The sequence below is a fragment of the Haliotis rubra genome, unplaced genomic scaffold (genome assembly GCF_003918875.1).
Source record: "Haliotis rubra isolate DU_JTF1 unplaced genomic scaffold, ASM391887v1 Scf465, whole genome shotgun sequence".
NCBI lineage: Eukaryota > Metazoa > Mollusca > Gastropoda > Lepetellida > Haliotidae > Haliotis > Haliotis rubra.
In genome coordinates, this window is record NW_025767152.1 from 401,389 (window position 1) to 424,676 (window position 23,288).

Genomic DNA, 23,288 nt, shown 5'->3' on the forward strand with positions numbered 1-23,288 from the left:
CAGTCATCTGACACGTAACGCTTGACAAGGGCGTGTCGTCGTAATATTTACCTGACATGTATGATGTGGTTGGAATCGTGCCATTGATTCTACTTTCTCGGAGTAGTGTAACATCTCAGCATAAGCAATAAATCGTGCCATTGATTCTACTTTCTCGGAGCAATGTAACATCTCAGCATAAGCAATAAAACACTCGAAGCATTTCACATTAATAATATCGCCAGTGATCAACCAATTAAACGATCGCATCTGTGCAAATTACTAATAATCAACCTGACAAAAACGATCTAGAATTGAAACATCAAGATTGTTTATTCACATCCCAGGACCAGATCACGGTTGTCTAGCCAAATCCCAGGACCCAATCACCATTGTCAACTCACATCCCACGACCAGATCACGAATGTCTAGTAACATCCCAGGACCAGATCACGAATGTCTATTAATTTCCCATGGTGACTGGATTTTTAAGAGTACCTATTCTATGAAAGGTTTCACACCAGTACATATGCCATCCCACCGAAATGCGATTACGCCACTTTGATAAGATGTTTTACTGTCCCGGGAAGTGTAGCTTGTCAGAAATTGGCCTCTGTATGATACATGTCTTGGTCCCCAGGTTTTATCTTGGACGTTACTGTGTTAAGAGATTTAATTCCGGGTAATGGGGTAGGCTCGTGCTTAAAGTGTTTCTTCGTAATTCCAAATGACAATGTTCGGCTAACGTGATTACCATGTACGATGTTACAATTCCGGTTTCCATCAAAGTGCTATCGCTGGCATACTACACAAAGTGACGATGAATGATTCTCCGACACTACACCATGTCATGAAAAAGAACAAAATATCCCCACAACCGTTACTGTGACGTAAGACGCAGATACAATATTATCAGTGTGTGAGCTTGGTTTAACCACATTTGACAACATTTCACTCACATTTAAGAACGTCAACTGTATGTAGGAAGGAAATATGATGTAATGCTGTTCGTGAGGTCCAATTCCTCTCAGGAGAATCCTTTGTACTGACAGACAAATCTTTCTAAAACATTTTACAATATTGTGTAACTTCATTACGGATTTGTGAGATGTACAATAACAATATAATGCAACTGTCGTAAATACAAGAAGAAAAAATGTATCTCGTGTCACAGGAACAACGCAGGCACATTGTTATTCCTCGTGTGTTGGCTTGTTTTCTAATAATGTATCTTTAATCATAGGAGTTCCATTTAGATAAGAACAAACCTATTCAAAGGGCATGAAATTTCTCAAAGGCAATCTATCCAGTACAAAGAGAGATCAAAGCTCCTTTCTAAGAATCGATACCTGCTATCTACAGCAGACACCACAAGAAAGAGTTCCCTTCTACTCTTAGAGCGTATCGATGGACATGTCTGTTCGTGGCAGACCCTGGACGCTGTGTATGGTTACAGACTATAGGAAGATATTCTGGAGGAGACAGAACGATGAGCTATGTGAACAAATTGAAGTTAATGACTGAAATCGCTTCACCTCAAAACATTTTCATGTCCGTGAACTCCAGTAATTCCAGCAGTATGATGCCACTTTTAAAGCAAATACGGAAATGATGTTTTGCTACTTTCGACGTTTCTTGTCTGGAATGGCTAGTTTGAGTGACGCTGCCTTTCCTGAGCGGAAGGACCCCTAAGGATCTTCTGAGCTTGGACACTCCTTGCCGATCACAGATCTGTCTACACTTAGGAAGGCATTATTCAACGCCAGTTTGTTGGGTGATGAAAGCAGGAAGAGATACGGTTCTTAGATGATTATGCCTTTGGTGAAACACTCGAATAGGGTTGTGGTGCTGATTGAGTTTAACAGGGCTTGACGGGATTCGAAACCAGGAACATTGTTTATGTAGCACACCCAACAAATACAGCTTCCTCAAGCACGCGACCATCCGTGTCCCGTTTCAATCTGTAATTCGTAGATATTCTGACTAGATATTTAGACCTGTTTCTTGCTTAACGCCGTATTCAGCAATATTCAGTCCAGCTCTTACTGGGGCGGTGGGGTAGCCTAATGGTTAAAGCGTTGGCTTTTAGACATGGGTACAATGTGTGAAGCCCATTTCTGGTTCCCCGCCGTGAGGCTGGAAAGAATCTAACCCATGGTCACCACTACTTTTAGATTCCTGGATCTCCAGTCAGTGTACCAGGAAAGAATCTAACCCATGGTCACCACTTGGATCTCCAGTAACAGACAGTTGGCAGATTAGGAATAATGAATGTCTTTGGGCTGCATTCCATAATCCGATATGAGTATTATCCATCTAAACGAGACAGTTGGCAGATTCTTGAATAATGAATATGTACGTTTGACACAGGCGATTGCAGCGCCCATGAAGAAATCCTATGCTGATATGCTTAGCAGTTATCCATCTAAACGACAAAATGTGGTCAAGTTCCCATTTGATACGTCTACGGTGTATTTCGGTAGTGGTGGCTGGTTTTACGATTAGAAGTGCATTTCAGCAGGGGCAGGAAAGGAATATGTAGACATTTATTTCTACTTCGGGGCACTTCGTGATCACTGCCATGCGCTGAAACAATGTCATTCTCGAAAAAGATCTTTGTCATTCTCGGGGCGGTGGGGTACGCCTGTATCGATTGTAATCACGTTTGCATTTCTCTCTCATGAACTTTACTAACGTGAAAATCTCTTTTCACCTTCAGCTGCGTATACTTTGGACTGTTGTCGTTCTTCACCGTCAGCCGTATACATTGACTGTTGTCATTGTTGTCCCCATTGCCTGCGTGTTGTAATCATGTTTGTCAGTCTGATGGACTGACTTTACTGAAGAGTTAACGTCAACATCCGCAGTCAGTTTGGACTGCTGGCATTCACAGTTGTAGTGTTATCGTCACTATATAATCAATTAGAATCTTAACCATTGTTACCAACGGGCGGTTATTTGTATGCTTGCGTAATAATGCATAACGTAACTATGGCAAGCAATGCTGTAAATCTGTTACAGACAATATATATGCAAAGAAACCAAATACATATTACGATAGCTAATTCTTTTCCTCTTGACAAACTAACCATTGTAAAATTAAAAAATCCAGGTGCTCTTCAACGTATAACATAGTTTTACAAGGAAATGAGGAAGGAATCGAATATATAACTTGTTCAAAACTGAGTGTGGTTAAAGTCAAAAGACTCATCACACTCTCCCTTGACAGATTTATGTATTCAGATCAATGCTAAACAAAACGTTGCCTAATACACCATAATGAAATATGTTCATATTAAACCCTATAATATATATACAGAATAATAAATCATACATGCCCTTTCCAAGTGTATCTTCCCATAAGACAGACCTCCCAAAAGACAGACCGCTTAAAACAGCACATATTATGGTTGGTTGCATAAGGCTTATTTAAGCTGTACCCTTGATAATAATGGCATTTTCCCAGATAAAAAAGACAACATTAGGTATTAACTATAGTTTTATCAATTCATGTAATCAATTATGATTTTTGAATTAAGACATATTGCATCAACATATTTCAACTCTTCATACCCGATAGAATCATTCTGGTGAAATGGATGCAATAACTGCTTGAATATTGCTGCGTTTTGGCTATTGATATTGCTATGTGTAAAAAGAAAATGGAAAAATCTTACTTTGCAAACAGAAATGTTAACAAAGATAATTTTAGATGTTCCTAAACATTTTTTCACAATATCAAAGACACGTTTTACTTGTTTTCACTAATGCAAATCAGCAGAAAATGTTTCAAAAGACTGAAATCATAGGAATGATTATTTTACAATTTTACACACTCTATAGCAGTTGTTTCTTGTTTTAATAGTTGAAAATGGTGATTTAAATGGTTTATCTTTGTCTCAAAGCATAATTTTATTCAACCTCCCTTTTGGATATCTAAATCACTCTTATTGGTTTATTTCGGCATGGACGAAAATAGGACAATTCAACTCAACTCTGAAAAAGATGCATTTCACCTAAATATGAATGCATTTGAGAATTTAGTTTCGTGAGTTGCATAAAGCTGTGTTGTTAAGCTTTCTTTTAAACTAATACCTTCTAACATATCTTTGATAGTTTTGAAGTTATTCATAAAGGTAGGAGGGTAACGTTTCTTTTGGCGTGTAGTGTATATGTACATCAACATATATTTGCCAGATCACATTTACTCGTGAATATTATCAAAAATAATAATTTATATGCATGTACCTATCAAACATATGAGACCAAGCACGATATTATTTTACATCACATGTTTGTCAGTGCACAGATAAGACTTACTAGAAAGTCACTTGAACATCATCACTTTTTCCTTTCACCTTGTTCTTGGCATACAGGAAGCCATCTAGAAGGGTGATCGGAAAAGAGTCATAGAAAAAAGTCATGGAAAAAGAGTCATTTGAAACATAACTATTAGAAAACATCCTGTTCTCCAGTTATATACTTTGTTTATACTGAATTTTATAAATACCATTTCACTTTCATCTTCAAATAATCTTAAGTACTAAAAACATCCTGTTCTCCGGTTATTTGCAAAAACTAAATCAACAACTGTTATAAAAACGTCCTATTCTCCAGTTATTTATACTTGCATGATCTTGAGTGTTTTCTTTATGAACATGATGTAACTGGCCTCGAACATGTAAATAAGCTTATTGAGGTGAGCTTATGCATAGTGTGAAGTTAGATGTCTGTGGTGAACTTCATTTTTTATTAGTTCTGTAAACATCTTACTATTGAAAAACATGTTTATCTAATGAAAAGTGATTATTCACCGCTTAACTCCAAAGCTGCCAAATCTATCAAAACTGGACTTTGTTCAATGTTATAAAATGTATCAATATGCTGTATGTTCTCTGTGTCACTATATGTGATTTTTGAGAATAGAATTTCGGTTCTATTCTGTTCTGATCAGTAATAGTATTAGTAATATGTTTTGAGAAGGGCACAGGTGATAGGAGTGTGTTGTTACTATACTCTGTAGTGACTCTGGATCAGCTCATTAAGTAAATAGGGGTGGACAGCCAGTCTCAGCTAATTAGTGTACTCATTGTGTCTGTCTTATGGGAGATCTGTCTTTGGGGAGTGAACCTTATCCATGTTGTCTGTAATTGAATCCCGTACCATCTCGGGACCACAGGGAGTGCCTTGATGTAACCCCCATTACAGTGACGGTGCCATTGCATGTCTGCTACCAAGGATGCCTTGCTCAGTTGCCTGGCTCAGCAAGTATATGTCAGTGACAAATTGCATGTGTTTGTTAATAGCTGACGTGGGAACAATAACTGGAAAAACAATATGTTTTTGTGAACAGCTGAAGATGTAGTTCGTCAAAGCTGAAGATATGACTCACGTGGATATGTAAATACAGCATATCTATCACGTATTCTCAGAAACATGAATAGTAATCAGGATAGCATAGCTCAAGAGTCTCTCTAGTGCTTTCCGCAGGACTACACTTTGATCTTCTCCTCTGCTTCTGTAATGCATACTCGTTCCCTTTTCAGCTCCAAATTAAGGGACTTACGGGTTCCTAATACTCGACGATTCCTTGATAGAATTGCTCAATACACGTCATTAGATAACGTTATCAATTAAACATCGTTGTGCTATCATACTCATTTTCGGGCCTCTTCCTGACGTTTGCATCCCCTGAACATGTCAGAAACCTATGATCGTGAGTTCGAATCCCGGTCCTTCCCGACCGCGTTTCTGGGTTTTGTCAGCTCCATGCCTGTATTAGTTGGTTAAAAATAGAGTTGTGCATATCTGAGACTTACATCACTGAAGGAGTGATGAAACGTGTGTGTTGGTTTCAAGTGGTTTGACATGCCTCGATGAAAAGCACAAAACGAACTTGTTTTTTATACTTATTGACATGAATATGGGATTTTTCACAGGATTTTCATTTCAATCGCTTGTTTGATCACTTTATATTTTACTCATGAACAAGACACAACATATTTTAATTAAAACATCTACCATAATAAATAATAATTAAGAAGAAAGTACAATTTGTGGAGGATATTGAATAGAATGTCATCGTTGCAATTAGCTTTGTTTCCTCCGAAGTGCTCAAAGCACTTATTTTTGTTACTTGGATTCAAAACCATCAGTTCTGAAGCCTTCTTAGATGAAGAATATGAGGAATATTTCGGTGATGGAGTGCATAGTTGGTGTCATTAAGTGTTCTGTTTATTCATATCATTCAGTTACATCAAATTTGTATGTACACTGCGCTATATAAAGCTGGTTTGTTTGTTTCTGGTGTAAAGTTATATGACGGTCGTTAGATGGTAACCAAATAGGGGGTCAGACAATCCATGGATTGATATCCAGATCAACCCCGACGTAGGGTTGCGAAGATTTCCTTACCAACCACTAAAGGTTGCTGGGGACCAACAACACAGATTCTCCGCAAGACGTAGGAGGCAAGGGATTTCTGGGATTGTATCAGAATCGGAGCTTATCAGAACCTTGATAATCCGTACAAATGGACGCTTGTATTTTCATCAAAGTGTTTTTCCCTCACTTAAAAGAGAATATTTCCAGGTTAACTGTGTTGCAGCGGACTTTGTGCATTTAATGTACACATATTCAGTTTGTTTATAAAATGGGGGCGGTGGGGTAGCCTAGTGGTTAAAGCGTTGGCTCGTCACGCCGAAGACCCGGGTTCGAATCCCCACATGGGTACAATGTGTGAAGCCCATTTCTGGTGTCCCCGCCGTGATGTTGCTGGAATATTGCTAAAAGCGGCGTAAAACCAAACTCAGTCAGTCAGTCAGTGTTTATAAAATGAATGATTGGTTATCAAACATGATTCTTACTTCTAACCTGTGCAGTTGTGACAACATGACACTGAATTATGGATAACAACGTCTTTTATTCTGTGTCACGGCACTTCAGACATACTTCTTGCTATTCCCTAAGGGAATACTGAGTAAGCGTGCAGTGATGAAACAAGCGTCATGTCTCAATATTCATGTTTAATATGTTGCACTGAGAACTGTGGCAGAGCTAATGGATATATTAGATTGTTCGTTGGAGAAAATAACAATGATTTCTCATGTGACGTCATATTCGCCATGACGTCATATGTGACGATATGCTAACTCAAAAGGACTACTCACTGGAATCGTGACGTCAGATGTTATCCTTGCGAAAACTTTAAATAGAATCTATATTACTTTGATTTTTCCTCCAGGTGAATGCCTTTCTTGTGATAAAGTAGCATTCGTTAGGATTGGCATAAACCTGAGTTCGCCCTGATTATTTTATAATTTGAAGACATAAACCTTATTGCTTACATCAAATTGGAAAAACGCCCTCTTTGGACTTACCTGCTAATACAACGCTGTGTAACTTACATACTGTTCAACACAAATACAAGGGACAACTGTCAATACGCTGTTTTCAAAAACATCCTTTATGCGTACGTACACTGAGCGTAGAGATCTTGTGGTAAAGTGGCTCCAGTGAGAGTATGTATCCATACTCCGACGTTGACGAAGGAATTATCTTGTTAACGGAGTAAGCCGAGTGGATCTGAGTGCATCTGGTGCTTAGGGATTTGTGTCACATATACTGTGGTTAACCACGTAACTCGCTAAATCTTCAGCAATCAAGATCTCTAATATACTTAGGGTCAGTTCCGACTGGGTAATTACGATAATATTTCTAGAAGATACGATCCGTAAAATTCTCTAGTATAGGTGACATACAGTTCTATTTTGATGCGAACATACGTGCTTTATTGATGATCAACAGCAACAGCAGTAGCAACAACATCGTTGCACTGCCATCAAAGGAGGAATGCCATGTATTCAACACATCAGTCACTCTAGGTCAAACAGTACATGCATTCGGGAATGGTGATTGTCTCCTTCTGGAGTGTGGGGCGGTGGGGTAGCCTAGTGGTTAAAGCGTTGGCTCGTCAAGCCGAAGACCTGGGTTCGAATCCCCACATGGGTACAATGTGTGAAGCCCATTTCTGGTGTCCCCCGCCGTGATGTTGTTGGAATATTGCTAAAAGCGGCGTAAAACCAAAATCAGTCAGTCAGTCCTTCTGGAGTGTATAATTAACATTCACCTACGAGAACTACAATTAACAACTTGCACAACATAAAACCGATGTCACTGTGTTCACAGGGTATAGACAGAATGACAGAATTAAACTAGCATTCTTATGAAAAGTCTCTTTTTTTGTCTGTTGTATATTGTATTTAAGTTGAGGGGAAGGGAGGGGGGTTCTTTCTGTTTGCTTGTTTTGTTTCTATTTTTTATTTTTTATCGTGTTACTTTTTTGGGTGATGGTATTTTTTCAGCTAAAGTGTTTGGTTACGTTTGTTCCAGTGCTAGCTTTCTAAGCAATTCCTTCATTTTGTTTCAACACATGCCAGAAAACACGAGTTGTAATATTACTATAACCCTGCTGACACAGAGTTTAAACCACATACTACTGAACTGAAAATAGGTCATATCCTGCAGTTGAGATACCCACAACTGAGGAATCTGTTGAACTATACATTTTCAAGAATACAAGATATGTATTTCTAGGTTTTGTCAGCACTATACTCGTTTGAACAAAGCTGTAAAGGTCCGAGACCCGCATCACGTCGGTCTTTTATCCACTATAACACTATGTCGTGATAAAATTGGAATATTCTTAAGAATTCTCACCCACTCAAAAAAACACAATATATTTTCCGAGGTATTGTGAAGCACACTTCAGTCTCACTTCTCGGTTACTCTTACTTACTTACAAATATGCCGTATCATACACAGAATATATATCATGGTATAAAATTTAATCATTGTACTGACATTTGCTTATTATTGCAGACAGATAAATAAAAAACGCCTGCACAAAAGTCATATGGTATGAATGCCTCCTCGCACTAGAGATTCAAGTTCGGTTAAAGCTTGTCAGTTACATTCATAATTCATTAAGGACACACGCATAGTTCATACAAGACTACCAATTCATTTTCAATTCGTGAAATGTTCTTGAGATATTTGACTGAACAAATGCTGCTGGTAGAATCTATAATTGATTACATCAAGAAGGGTTGATGTCAAAAACTGGTATTCAGTGATTCGCGTGACAACCTCTGTTTATTGGTACATGGCAGGAAAAGCCAGCAACACAAACCCATCTATTTGATTATTCTCATCTCACTCCTTCCATGTTATAAACAATCAACTATCCCCAAAGATTCCCCCATGCCGTTACTCAGAAATATCCTCTCTACTTTTCCTTATTACCGTTTTCATTAGCTATTCAGTTGTGCAAAGCCACCTCCGCACTTGAGTTTATGACCCACGCGCGCTTCCATACCGCTGATTCTGTATGCCACTCTCCGATCAACTTATTATTACTTAATGCTATTCGGATCTGAAACGGATGTAGGCTGTCAGGGATTTGTTTAAGCAGCCAGCACCCTTGACTGTTATTGACGTCATGAACAGTACAAGGATAATGTCCAGAAGCCATTGCATCATAGCTTATCAGTGCGCTCCAGTGACGTGCAGAGGATTTTGAATATATTGTCCCTATATATTGCAATCGTGTTTAGCGTACTCTGCACCAGCCTGTCAATAAATAATACCCTTTAACGTTAGAGAATAATCCTCTTGATTAACCGAGGAAACGGTTGGTATTGGGACGAGGGAAAACAGTGATGGACGTAATATCAACTGTTCCTACACCACAATAAAATAGCGCCAGGGGTTTGTGACAATGTGAGCGTGTCCAGCCTTACCAGTGACTGTCACTGACAGTCAACACATGCAGACAACACACCACTTTGTGACAACTAGCTGAACTTTTAAATTTTGCAATTAGAATCCAGCTGCTGAAGCCAGTGAAGTTTTCCTCAGGATTCTTCCATCACAATCGAAACTAGAACCACGACCACGTTTTAATCGACCGCCTCGTTAGACCGAAAATAAGGAAGGTCTTGTTAATTCATTAAGTCTTTCCAGCACATGTCACTTTTAGTCCATTCACAATTACGACTGTAATAGCCAGAGATCAGCAAAGAAGCATTGAATCAATAGGCAAGCAATGGTACTTATTGGAGGGAAGGATGTCAAAAGAGTCTGTTTATCGGCTTCATTAAACTAATGCGTCCTAAAAAGCTGTGATCCAACATCGTCGGGATCTTAAGAAAAACTGAGGACTCCTTGACATTTAGGTTATTTCCACAGCTATTTCTATCTTGTTCCCAAGAAAAAAAACTGTTTGTTACGCAGGTCTGGGAAGCTTCACAGTGCATTAGTCGTGTAGCAATTGCAGTTATAAGGTTCACTGAATTCTGGCAAGGAGGTAGTGTTTCTGTAGAACAGTGGTCCAGAAATTTTGATTTTCAGTTCAATCCATCTAGCCATATGTGTTGCTTTCTATCCACTTATATCCTGACGTGACAAACGCCTTGATTCAGTTTGGGAACGAAGAAGGATGGGGAATAAGAACACCAATAATTGAATTTTGGCTGCAATGATCTCCGTTTTCTTCCAAAGAGTGCCAGTGCAGCCCTGAGTACGGCGTAAAACTACACTGACTCACTCACTCACTCGTTTACTCCAAAATCAGTATATATCAGAAGAAATTATTAGTTATTAAATACAGATGAAACAGTGATACTTGATCTCTTTAATAACATACCTTCTCTCCCTCCATCTCACAGTATGAGAAAAGACATAGAAAACTGAAGACCAAGCTCAAATCTCTTTTCTGGTCTCGAAGTCTAGTGCAATATTTAATTACCACTTCTCTTGTGCTTTTCTCGTTAACATTCCAAACCACCAGCATTGATAAAAGTCATGTTTGTTTTATGTTAATCAGTTGGAAGTTCGTTTGGAGTGACTGAAAAAAAACCGAAATAATTAACAAATGCAAAATTGACAGACATTTGATGAAACCCAATAGGGATTCATGAACTTTTGAAGGCCGGGCGGGAGAACTTAGGAATGGCCAGCGAGTCCTAACTTGACACACAGTAGGAAGCACATTACAAAAACATGTTTATATCACTGAACGATAAATCCAAAAATATAATGTGCAAGTGTGTTCATGTGTTCAGTAGCTCAGAAATTGGTTCTGAAAATGCACAGAAACATTCGGAATCATACAATGCAATCAATCACTCACTCTGCGCAAACCCTATATCACAAGGTCAGTTATTATCGCCGACAGCAATCGACAAGGGGTTACAAGCGTCACCCCAGTAGGAATATGGAAACAAACCTTGACACCTGAAAGCACGCTTTAGCGTGAATATTGTCATTATAAGTGACAGTTTGACATACATTCCCATTCAAAATCAAAGTATCTACAATAATCCGGTGATAACCATGGTAACCACATTTTTTTTACCAAAAGATGCAGGTGATCATCTGGGCGATGAGATCAAACACAAGCCCAGGGGCAGTTAGTCGGCGAGTCCGATAACCATGACATATGTCTCGTAGATACAAGGGGCGGTGGGGTAGCCTAGTGGTTAAAGCCTTGGCTCGTCACGCCGAAGACCTGACGAGTACAAGGCTGTAACAGAATATATCTAACAGAAAATTAAACAGATACTCGATAATTTGAACAGTGCTTGCATAAACAGAATGATGGTATTCCCAGGGAGTTGAGATACTAATTTCAAGGTACACAAATCTTTTTGCCTGGAGACAATATTTACAAGACAATATTTACACGATCAAGTAATACACATGAAGAAGAGAAAATAATCAAGAGTAGCTTACATTGTGGTCTGAGATATATTATGTTCTAAACAACATGGCACAGTTAGCAAACATGGACACGTTTTGAAGTATTGTATGTTTTTGTTAATTACAATGCTGAGAATTTATAAAGGTTTGGATGAACAAAATAATATTTCTTGATGTACAACTTTCTCAGGGAATTATAAATAGGGCAAATTAAAAGAAAAGTATTATCATTTGACTGTATGCGTATTTATGATTTCAGAATCTGGTTCCAGATACTGCTAGTAAGTACATATAACAACACTCGACATGGAGTGAGTGCGCACTGAATATACCACTGTTTACCCCTGCAGTGTCTCCTCAGCGGTTGGCAGCAGTTATAAAGGAAGTTGCATATATAGATATTATATGTAAAAAGGAAAAACAGACCTAAAGCACAAGTAATAAAGTAACGCACCACTTGCAATGCCCCATAATTTCTTTTGTAGCCTTGACCTGCATCCAAATGTCATCTGCAACAACAAGCTGTAATATTTGTCATCACGTGACATTACACTGACCAATCAGTTTCTCCTCCCTGTTTCTGTATTCGTGGTGCTGTCATATACACTGCCAGGGAAAGATCATACAACTATTTTGATGGAGGCTAAAAAGATAACAGTACATGGTGATTCGAAAGTGATCTATTACTTATTGGTTGTGTTTTGCCGTTTGTTGGCGACAGTGACAACCGTTGCAGATGTTCATTACAGATGCCATCGATGGGGCAGGACACGGTCACCTTTTCGGGAACATCTTGTATGATCACTGTTCTATAGAGATTCATAAACAAACAGTCGGAATCGTACAGTGCATTCTGCGGTCAGCACAAATGTCTTATGTTGTTTCTTTGTCGCTGTTTTTAGGCAGCCGAGGTTTTAGTATTAATGCGTATATAAGTTCTTGATCAAATCCATTGTTCAAGTGCAAGTGTTTTATCTGAGCATGTGGAGAGGTAGTTGTTTATGTTTAATCACAACATTCTGTACTATAGCACATCATAACAAACACGGAACGGAATAGACAGAAGAGTGTGCTATTCATGTACAGCGAACTTGTACCTGGAATCTCGTTGATGTATCTGATCACTGAACACCAGTTTTTGACATCAACCCTTCTACGTGTAATCAACTGTAGATTCATATTGCACATATCTAACATGAAGTGGTAATTTTGAATGAACGACGCATGTGTCCTTAATGAATTATGACGGGGTTACAACTTGAATCTGTTGTGTGAGAAGGTATTCACACCAAAGGACTATTGGGCACTTATTAGGGTGATTTATCAGTCTGAAAAAACAAACAAATACCAGTGTTATGATATACATATGTATATTATGTGTATGATCCGGCGTGTATGTAAGAAAGTATGATAAATCATGCGTGAAATGAGCTTGAAGTGCACTTCACGATACCTGAGAAAAGCTGTTGTGTTTTTGAGTGAGTGAGAATTATTACGAATATTCCAATTACATAAAGAAGTTGTTATCCATAATAAAGTGCCATGTACACACAACTATACATGCTAGAAGTAAGAATCATGTTTGATAACCCACCATTCATTTTATTAACAAACTGAACATGTGTTCAATAACTGAAAACACCACTGCAAAGTAGAAAAAAACAGAAACACGGTCGGGAAGAACCGGGATTCGAACTCACGATCATAGGTTTCTGGCATGTTCAGAAGATGCAAACCTCAGAAAGATGTATAAAATGAGCATGATAACACAATGATGTTTAATTAATAAAAATAAAACTGTATGAAGATGTTTATCGGGCAATTCTATCAAGAAACCATCGAGAATTAAGGAACCCGTAAGTCCCTTAATTTGGAACTGAAATGGGAATGAGAATAAACTGCGAAAGGGAAGACGATTTGAAAGATATTGGAGAAGCGACAAAAAGAAAGTGTAACGATCACAAAACCATTGGGAAAGCATAATAATCTTGAGCTATGCTACCCTGATTACTATTCATGTTCCTGAGAATACGTGATAAATATGCTATATTTATATATTGAAGTGAGTCATATCTTCAGCTTTGAAGAACTACATTTTCAGCTGTTCACAAAAAATAGCTTGTTTTCCAGTTATTGTTCCCACGTCAGCTATTAACAAACACATGCAATTCGTCACTGACATATCCTTGCTGAGTCAGGCAACTGGACAAGGTATCCTTGGTAGCAGACATGCAATGGCATCATCAGACTAATAGGAATTACGTCGTGGCACTTCCCGTGGTCCCGAGATGGTGCGGGATTCAATTACAGACAACTTGGAAAAGTCACGTATGATTTATTATTCTGTATATATATTATAGGGTTTAATATGAACATATTTCATTATAGCGTATCAGGCTGTATATCCAGACAACTTTTCAATTAGTATTGATCTAAATACATAAATCTGTCATGGGAGTGTTCGATAAGTCTTTTGGGTTCAACTGCACTCAGTTTTGATTTATATACTATATTCTTTCCTTATTGCATTATAAAACTATGTCATAAGTTGAAGAGCACCTGGAATTTGTAATATCATGATGTTTAGTTTGCCAACCGGAAAAAGGATTAGCTATTGTAATGTTTTTAGCTTCTTTTCATATGTATTTTCTATGAAAAATGTTTCCGCATTGCTTGTCATAGTTACGTAATGAAGTTATTAGCATACCAATCACCGCCCGTTGATGATAATGATTAAGAGCGTATTTAAATATAAAGTGATGAAAACACAAAAGCTATTAATGTCAACAGTCTAAAGTGACTTAGATATCGACGTTAACACTTCAGTAAAGTCCTCGAGAGTGACAAATATGATTACAACGCGCAGGCAATGGGGATGACAACAGTCCAAAATAGTTGAAGGTGTAGAGATTAACACTTTAGTAAAGTTCATGAGAGATACAAACGTGATTACATCAAACAGGCGTGAAACATATTTGAGAATGACAAAGACGGCACCGATGGCTCAGTCGTCCTACTCTCCGCAATTTCTCCGCAGAGCGCGTCCTTCAGGCGAGTCAGAAATCAGTCATCATGTTTATTTGAGTATTTTTCCCATTGTTTCAGCACCTAACAGTGATTGAATGAGTTAAGATTTAAAGTCACTCAGCACCTAACAGTGCTCATGAAGTGCCCAGAAGTACTTGTAAAATTCTAAGATCTGTATTACTTTGAACTTTTCAATTTGGATAATGATATCGGATAGGTTACTTCTGGGCGTAATACAGCCCCAAAACACATTATTTATAATCTACAAACAACGGGCTCACACCTACATACCTATATTATATACCAAACCTGTGCATGTGATTACACCGACTGAAAGGCCCAACGTTGACTCTGGGTTAGATTCTTTCCTCAGGAACCTAAGAAGTAAGACGACCAAACGGCATGAGTTGCTGCTGGACAGAAGGTCTTAATATTGCAATATACGGCGTTAAACAACAAACACATCTCAATATATGCATATACCCTCATCAAACATGAAATAACTATGTGTTTTATATAGATACGAATTACAGGCTGAGACGGGACAGGGATGGACACTTTCTCCAGGATGCTGCAATTTCTTGTGCAGAGTTGTGTCTCTTGGGTGTGTTGGGTTCGAATCCTGTCTAGCCCTGATAAAGATTCGAAGTCGAGTCAGTACCATAACCCTACTCGCGGGTATCACTAAAGGCGAAAGCATCACCCAACAAGCTAAATGGATATGTCTTCCTGACTGATCTGTGATTGGCAAGGGGCTTCCAAGCTCAGGGATCCGTTAGGGTTCCTTCCACTCAGGAAAGGCAGAGTCACTCAACCTAACCATTCCAGACAAGAAAGTCCGAAAGTAACAAAACATCGTTTCTGTATTTTCTTCAAAAGTGGCATTATACCGCTGGCAATACTGGATTTCAAGGACATGAAAGGTTTAGATTTGAAGCGCTTTCAGTCATTAACTTGCGTCTGTTCACAAATATATACTTCTGTCTCCTCCAGAACATATCTCTTTAGTGTGTAGGAAACCATACCAAGCGTCAAGGGTCTGCCATGATCAGAAATATCCATCAATACGTTTTAAGAGTAGAAGGGAAATGTTTCTTGTGGTATCTGCTGTAGATAGCAGGTACCGATATTCAGAAATGATCTTTGATCTCACTTTGTTTTGGATAGATTTTCATTGGGAAAAGTTCATGACCTTTGAATAGGTTTATTCTAATTTGAATGGAATTAAAGATACATTATTAGAAAACAAACCAATAGACATAGAAAGTGGATGGTGAGAATACGCTGCAAGGGACAATTTCCTTGCTTTGTGTAAATAGCACCCGATAGAGAGTTGTCTTCTTGTATTTAAAGTCAGTAGCATTATATTATAAATAAACAATAATTACAAATGCATAATGAAGTGATAGGACACATGTTGTAAGATGGCTTTGGTTTGACTATAAAGAATGGTCCGTCAATACCAAGGATTCCCCAGAAATACTGGAAATAACGTACAGTGTTTCTTTCTGAAAGGAGGAGCTAAACATCTATGTCGACCCACAACACATTCATTCCTGAATGACCACCTCCGTGGTGTAGTGGTTAGAGCGTCCGCCCGGAGAGCGGAAGGTCGCGGGTTAGATCCCCGGCCGCGTCATTCCAAAAGACGTTAAAATATGGTAAATATGGTACTTTTTGGTCCCTGCCTAGTATGGCGCTCGGCATTAATGGGTACAACAAGGACTGGTTAGCTCAGAGTCAGTATAACGTGTCCATAGTCGGGGTATTCATGCTTCACTGAGATATTGCATGGTATCTCAGCCTGGGCTAGCACTATAAAACCAGCTATAAGTCTGAGGCTACTGCGGCATGGTATCTCAAGCACTATAAAACCAGCAGTCATACATACACACGCATGCACGTCGTCATTTAAGCGACATATTCTCAAGCACGACGTTAAACCCAATTTCACCTCACCTCATTATCTGAATATCCAGCTTCTCCAGTAATTTCGTTTTTCAGCGAGTTGTTTTGCCCACTACTACGTTAGAGAAACGGAAACGCAGCTTCCATAATCCAGAGTATTTCGACATTGTCAATTGTCATGACAGAAATACCACAATTCCAATGTATAACAAGTAATCATCACTGGACGTCAAAAGGTACGCAGCAGACTCTTTATATACATGGTTTTCTTTCAACCATGGACATAGAGTGAGCCGATGTTGTTGTTTTTCAAATATCTCTCAAGAGTTGAATAGTAATTGTATCCAGTCTACAGTATGTCACTCCACGCAGACATTTTGGCAATAGCTTCCTTTAAGGAATATTGATTTATGATTAGCTTTTAAATATCATGAGACGCATTTTTTGTGGGGCTTATCACTCAAAATGCCTCCGATGTTAAGCTGATTATGCCTTTAGGGAGTTTCACAGTTTTATGTCATTAGAGATTTATTACCATAAAGTTACATTACGGTCGCTAATCGTAAATATTCCAAGAAGTAATCCGTTTCCTTACTGAATAATATCACCATTTTTATAACCTTATTTGAAGAATGGCGTTATAGTCTCAGTAACATTGACATTTCTGGAAAGGAAAAACTAAAGTAGAATTGATTTTCCTTTGAACTGATAAGGTCAAGATTGATTCATTTAAATATCATTTATTAATGTGTCTTCAGATTACCACATCCTGAACCACATGTACCATTCTGCAATGCACTTTCTGCAATACTAAAACCCATCACGTTATGGAATCAGAGTCTGAATCTTCGATCTCACTGTGGGTTCTTTCAATTTACAATGAACTATTTTGTTCTATCAAAAGTATTTATGTTTGGCGATTGAGCGCTAGTCTAACACCCAGGCATAGTTATTTGGTTTAATTTGGTATGCTACTGCGTGCAGACATTTTAACGCATCCATCTCACTTTCACAATAACTTCTTATAAGCAATAATGATTACTGATTAGCTTTTCCAACAATAATGGCAGCGGTTGGGTAGCCTAGTGGTTAAAGCGTTCGCTCGTCACGCCGAAGGCCCGGGTTCGATTCCCCACATGGGTACAATGTGCGAAGCCCATTTCTTGTGTCCCCCACGTGATGTTGCTGGAATATTGCTAAAAGCGGCGTAAATGTATATTCACTAACTCACTCCAACAATATATTTTTTTTGTAAGTAGAAAGTGACTTTGGGTTTTTTTGTTTTTATTTCCACTTTTTGGCTACATTTCCATCCATTTTATAACAACAATACATACACGTACATATATATGTGCATTTAGATGTACACTGGATTGTGGTTCATTTAAATGTCATATAACATTTAACTCCAACAATAATGATCATGAAATGCTTCTTTCGTTGGCCTTATCAAAATGCCTTCGGCATTAAGCCGATTTTGACTTCAGGGCGTTGCATAGTTTTGTGTCACTGGATATTAATTACCACGAAGTGACGTTAAGGTCGCCAATCGTGAACATGAAATAATATTTGCCTTATTTGAAGAATGGCGTCTTGGTCATAGTGAAATTGTCAGTTCTGTTGCACTGATAAGGTCAAGGTAGAATAATTTAATAATCATTTAATATGTGTTCAGATACCCAGTCAGTCTGTCTCACAGTCCCTGAACCACATGCTACCTTCTCTAATGCACTTCTGCACTTTATGGAATGAGGCCCCGATTTCTCGAAATAAACTTAAGTCTGAGTTTTGACTTAAGTCGGAGTTTTTACTCAAATTTGAGAAAACGCAGGAAAATGCATTTCCCAGAATAAACTGAAATCAATATTAAACTTAAACTTAGTAGACAATTTGAGTTTGGTGGATAGATTACTTAAGTTGTTTGGGCTTTTTTTATTTAGAAAATGCAGTTGAGTTAAAAATTCAGCTGTTTCAAATTGTCAAACTCAGTTTGAAATTTGAGTAACAACTTAAGTTTGTTTCGAGAAATCGGGGCCAGGTTCTGAATCTCCCATCTCACTCCTCTTTGATTAAAAACAACTATTTGTCTCTGTCAAAATCATACATATTCACAGACAAACACTAAGGCATAGTTATTTGACACGTTGTCGCTCCATATTCCGATATTATTATGTTTTTAATAGTAATGTGAATGTTCCAATCATTATACATTTCTGAAACTTGACCCAGTAAAGTATCTTTCCCATCAGAACAATCGCTACAGTATTTGCCATTATAAAAAAACCCTTCACATTCCTTACCACTTCGACACTCCTAATAATTTATGCAGGGTGGAAAAGAACGACAATCATTTGATAACAACCCTATAATCATCGCTGCCCAAGCAACTCTTACGCGTTCCTAAAAACACTAACACACTTCGCTGTCCTCAGAACATTTGTAGTCCTCGCTGTTCTAACAACTTTTACAACGTTCGCTTAACAACCCAAATTACCCTCGCTTTCCTTAAAATCTTTACAATATTCGCTTTTAAAATAACCCGTACAATCTTCGTTACCCTAAGAGATATTGATGGTGTGAGTATGATACACCTATCCAGACTCTCAAAACAGAACCCACCAATATCATTGTAGTACTGTGCCATTCCTTTTGAGGACAGAACGGCCATACAGCTTTAGTTATACTGATCATTGAGCCCAGTAGGAACTCCTAATTGAATGCAAACAGTGACATTAATGTCCAAGATAAGGCCTTGTATACATCGCATCGCTTCCACTATGCCTACCAATGCAAATATTTACACTGACCAATTCGTATTGCGCTTCGCCAGTGATTGTAAACCGTTCAATTTGGTCTTATCACGCATTTCACATTTTTCACACCACCATTCGTTTCTAAAGAGGTCAAGCTTTTGTTCCCACAAACGCATTGAATCTATCGGGGAAATACATAGAAATTATTCCCGAATTATCTGATCGGTTGTGATTAGCTGGGCATTTCACTCCATCTTATCGTGCCTTGCGGCCACTTTGGCGGCTCCCCTCAGTTCTTGAATACTGTCGGACTGGATACTCCTTGGATGATTGCGCACGAGTAACAGGGCTGGACAGACTTCAGTCATTCTGAACATGGTCTATATTTCTTTAGAATAACTCGGATTGAAAGTGTCTCATACAGATCAGTTGAGTGGAACCAAATGGGAACCACACATTCATTTACGTCACATCGGCATTATTCCAGCCATATAGTGACGAGAACAAGTCTGCATTAATAAACATTGTAAGTACGGAGTCAAAATGAGTTTTATTTCAAAAACATATATTCATTACATTGTCATTTAAAGACAGAAAAAGGCATAGCACTAAATTTAAAGGCAGGCAATTTGTTAGTCACATTACACAGTTACAATTTATGATACAGATCAACTTCCCTCAGGTAGTTCACTATCAGATGAGCGCTCACGCGGGAGAACAGATCTTTCAGATTTGTTGCATCATAGTGTAAGTCCCTTGCAGACGATAAGTCCACACAGTCAAGCAGAATATGCTTGATGGTGAAAACCTCATCGCAAGAGACACACATGGGGGGTCCATCCCCATCCGTTTTCAGCAGATAGTCATGTGTAAACCGACTGTGGCCAATACGACATCGTCGTAAAATTACCTCATCACGTCTTGACTGACAACCCAAGTAGGTATAACCAATTGTTGGCTTCAGTTCATACAGTTTATTTCTTCCTACTTGAGTGTCCCACCTCTTTTGCATGAGGTCCCGAGTATAGCTTTTGATAGTGGGTTTGAAATCACTGTACGGGATCAGCAGTGGAGATAAGGGTTTGTCAAGAGCTGCTTTAGCTGCAGCATCGGCTTTTGTGTTACCTGCTATGCCGACGTGACCCGGCAACCAGCAGAGGACGATGTCACATTGGCCAGTAGAAAGGTCGTTGTAAAGTTCTAAAATGTCCAGAATGATTGGGTGACTTGAAGTAACATTTTGAAGTGCTTGAAGGCAAGATAATGAATCTGTAAAACGATGAAGTTTTTGGAATGATTCTGCTGTTTAATGTAGGTCAAAGCTGAGAAGATAGCTTTGGCCTCGGCAGTGAAAATGGAACTGTTGTCGGGAATCCTAGAGGAGACAGTCTTGGATCCAATGACTGTAGCACTGGCAACTTGGCCCTCATCCTTGGATCCGTCTGTGAAAATGGATCTATGGGTGTCATACTTGGAACGTAACTGGTTGTATTCCTGCTGGAACACCAAAGGATTTGTTTCGGACTTTTGAGTTTAGTGAGGGTAAGGTCGACCTGTGGTTTCACCATCTGCCAGGGTGGCGAAGACAGGAGTCGGTAAGGTGCTATGATATTGAGATTAATTTTAGCTGCAGATATGTGTGGTTGAATTCTGATTCCAAGTGGTGGAACCAGGCTTGGCAGTTTAGGAAACAGGTTTTCATAGAGAGGGTTGAAAACACAATTGTATGCTGGATTGGACTGATTTGAACGTAATTTAGTGATATACTGCAGTGAAAGTTTAATGCGGCGTTGTTCAAGGGAAGGTTCGTTAGCCTCTGCATATAGACTGTCTACGGGAGAGGTCCTAAAAGCTCCCAGGCAGAGCCTCAGGCCTTGGTGGTGGATAGAATCTAATTTTTCTAAATTGCTTTTGCAGGCTCCACCATAAACAATGGAGCCGTAGTCTAGTTTAGAGCGAACCAAAGATCTGTACAAGTGAAGGAGGGTAGTCTGATCCCCTCCCCACTCTGTATTTGAAACGACTTTTAGTAAGTCCAGAGCCTTCAAGCACTTGGTTTTCAAATATTTTATGTGTGGTAAGAATGTCAGGTGACGGTCGAATATGAGTCCCAGGAATTTGGCCTCTTCTACTACCTTGATGGGAGTACCATCTAAAGATAGGTCTGGATCCTTGTGTGGTTTGTATTTACGACAAAAGTGAATACAATTTGTTTTGGATTTTGAAAACTTAAAGCCATTTTCATTGGCCCATTTTTGGATTTTGTTAAGACAGAGTTGTAGCTGCCTTTCTATTGCGTGCATGTTCTTACCACGACATGAAATATTGAAATCGTCCACGAAAAGGGACCCATCAACACAACTGTTCAAGACGTTAGTGAGGCTGTTAATTTTGATGCTAAAAAGGGTGACAGACAGGATGCTGCCTTGAGGGACGCCCTGATCTTGGTGGAAATAATCAGACAATGTGGAACCTACCCGTACTTGAAATTGTCTGTTGTTTAAAAACTGAGATATGAACTGAGGTAATCTGTCCCTCAATCCAAATTCATGTAAATCTTTTAAGATACCATGTTTCCACGTTGTATCGTATGCTTTTTCTAAATCGAAAAAGATAGATACTGTATGCTGTTTGTTGACAATGGAATTTTTGATAAAATATTCCAGACGCACAAGATGGTCAATGGTACTTCGGTTCTTTCCAACGAAAACCGCATTAATCATTTTCACATGGAATGTATGCTGACAAGTGGTCAGCTTCCGTTATGTAGGGAGAGACGTGTCTGACCGGAATTAAAGACAGGAAATAGTATGCAGTTGAGGACTGATGGTCACTGAATATCTCAAGTAGGGTGTCAAGTGGTTGTACAGTGATAAAATGATTTAGCATTTGTCATATATATTACTGGATAAGAAAACAAACCAACAAGTGTTCTCCTGTAAAACTTTCCACGTTGAAAAAAGATTTTGCTGTGTGAACACTCGAGTCGGCAAACTCATACCACTCATAAAATAATTGAATAATAATCACAGACCACTAAGGTCAACCTGAAGGTCACACACCTGGGCCGGAAGGGGACTCCCAAAGGAGGGTGGGGCTTAAGGGTTCAACAGTCGATTAGGTCAGACAAAGGTCACACCTATGTGAAAGTCATAAAACAAAATGGCCGACCAAAATTTATTCAAGTACCCCCACCCCACCACTTCCAACAGTCACTGTAAGGTGTTATTGGTCTCCATGTACCAGATTAATCGATTGTTGACCATGCGCTCAATGGTTTTACAAACACAGCTAGTTAGTGATATAGGACGGTAGTTTGAGGGATCAGTATTATCCCGGCCAGGCTTTGGTATAGGGATGATAATGACATTGTGCCATGAAGGAGGAAAGTTGCCGGTTGTCCAAATGTCATCAAATATATTGAGCAGTGTTTCCAAACTTGAATCAGGGAGGTGCTTCAGAAGCTCAAATAATGAATATCATCATCAGCTTCTGCCGCAGTGTCATGAGCCTGCCCCAGGGCAGTGTGTAATTCATGGAGAGAAAATGTTTCATTGTAATACTCACCATTAACAGAGTTAAAATTGACTGATTTCTTTTCTTGTTTCGTTTCTGGAACTTGGAGTTATAAGTTGTGGAAGAGGAGTGGTTTGCCAAATGTTCGCCAAGTTTATTTGCGATTTCAAATTTATTGGTTAAAAGAGAGTCACCATCTTTGAGATGGCGAACTCCAGATTTGGATCCTTTGCCCTTAATCTTTTGAATCATGTTCCACACCTTGGACATGGGTGTGCAGGAGTTGATTTTGGACACATATTTCCTCCATGACCTGCGTTTAGTTTGTTTAAATGTATGCCTTGC

The 23,288-nt window shown here is 38.8% G+C and overlaps 1 long non-coding RNA gene across 1 annotated transcript; it reads right to left on the reverse strand.

Moving 5' to 3' along the window:
- Positions 1–4,969: 4,969 nt before the first annotated feature.
- LOC124290446 lies at positions 4,970–21,636 on the reverse strand. The gene is made up of 3 exons (XR_006901930.1): positions 21,622–21,636; positions 17,459–17,462; positions 4,970–5,109 (listed from the first exon to the last, which is right to left on the reverse strand). It is a non-coding gene; the product is annotated as an uncharacterized LOC124290446 (long non-coding RNA).
- Positions 21,637–23,288: the final 1,652 nt, after the last annotated feature.